Genomic DNA, 1,935 nt, shown 5'->3' with positions numbered 1-1,935 from the left:
CCGCAGTAAATTTCCATCACCGATGGGAACCTGGATGGTCACGTCTAACTAAATTCTTGTCCGTGAGAAATAGGCTGCATCCCAGTCGCCCGTCGGTAGTTCAAGAAAAACAACATCAATGCAGCGGTCACTTGTTGTCTCTCAGCACAACAATACAACATAGTTGCAAAACTGAGTGCATCATATGAACATATCAACCAAGTGGCATGTATGCACATGAAGTAAAACAATCTGAACTGCATAGTCTTTTTCGGCTGGCAACGAGGGCATTACACTATTCCACGTACATGATCACATTACAGAAGCAACTCTCAAGATCTACCTAATCGTGAGATTGCCTTATGGCAGATGTCGGTTTAACATTCATGGAACCCACCATGCACAATGCTGCGCCATGTGAGGAATATCAGGAATTACACCAAGCAACCAATCACCTCGCTTGGTCCATGGAGGGACAACCAAGATTGCAGAAAGCCATCAATCACCTTGGATTACTGTTCTGTAGCAATCATGAACAAACTTCGAGTACATGGAATGTTTGGGCAGGGCAAAACTGTTCACCTGGAAATTTAAAGAGAAGAACGCCAGTGGCCACAAAATGGTTCAGTTCCAGAAATAGATGGAATTCGAAAACAATGGAAAGTGATCCGATGATAGGGAAGGTAGATAATAAAAGGCGGATATCATTCCATCCTTTGGGAGAACAAACCTGAAGTAAATGTCACTAAGGAGCAGATTGCTGATCAGCTCCAGATTGTAGGATTTTCTTTTCTTGCAATGATATGCCGACTGAACAGAACTTCACAATGTCTTCTCTTTTAATGTTTCTCCTTTCTTTGCATCAAGATGTCCAGCCTGAACCAAAGGTAATAAAAGCATACAAATATTAGCAATTTTTATTGAGCGCATGCATTTGTGATATGGAGGGAGTCTTGAAATATGTAGAACAATTTGTGGTTTCCTCGCTATTCATGTTCCTCAATGGAGTAGATCTATTAATGTACATTTTCGCTATTTTAGATACCGTGTTTAAAAGACAACAGAAAACATGATGTTTTAACAAAAAAAAATAGGTAGGGACTTACCCGCCCGACGTTGCTGAAAAAGGAAAATATGATTTGCTATATTCTTTAAATTGAAGTTCAATCAAGTCTCCAAAATAGAGAAAATAAACTCAGTGTTGTTGAAAACATTCATATAAATTCTAGACATCCAGGAAGTCTTCCTAGCCAAAAAGTATAGCCAGGAAACAGGCAGTGCACCTATAAAAGATCTGAGATTTTTCTCAAGATGAAAGCTCATGGTCACATGATTAAGGTATTTCTGTTGCAGACTTCTTTTATTTTGTGAGGAAGATAAGATACCACTTTTTATAACAAATACTTATAATAAACCAATCAGGTCATACAACATTAACATATTTTTTTCCGAGATTGAACGTCCTTCACAAGATCTGCTTCTGAAGACCTGCTTCAACGGTAAATACAAGACATTTGATGTCATGATCACTGGCATACTCAGATTGTCCTTGAGACTTTGGTCTTCCTGAGGACCAAACTGGGCCTAATACTAGTAAATCTATCAGCACTGCCTCACAAAAGTTACAATCCTCACTAACCCTTGTCTGCAATGCTTTAGTAGAACTCACATCAAAGTTACCTTCCTAGAATTCTGCAACAAGTTTCATCCGCTCATTCAAGAGTCACCCACCGACCTTTGAACAGAGAAGTACAAAGATGCTATGTTTGTTCCAGAATCCAAATATTTAGTGTGTCCATAGAAATCTCAGTGGATCATTTGGGATGAGAAATGCATCCAGAAACATAGATATCAATTGTGTAGCCTTAGCAACCCAACGTCAGATGAAGGATTATTAGGAAAGATTTTCTCATTTAAAGGGTTTGGTTTTTTGTGCAGGCTGTAAAATATTCAAAC

The sequence above is a fragment of the Lolium rigidum genome, chromosome 7, assembly GCF_022539505.1.
Source record: "Lolium rigidum isolate FL_2022 chromosome 7, APGP_CSIRO_Lrig_0.1, whole genome shotgun sequence".
Lineage (NCBI taxonomy): Eukaryota > Viridiplantae > Streptophyta > Magnoliopsida > Poales > Poaceae > Lolium > Lolium rigidum.
The sequence above is the reverse complement of the archived record's forward strand: the minus strand, read 5'-3'. Positions refer to the sequence as shown.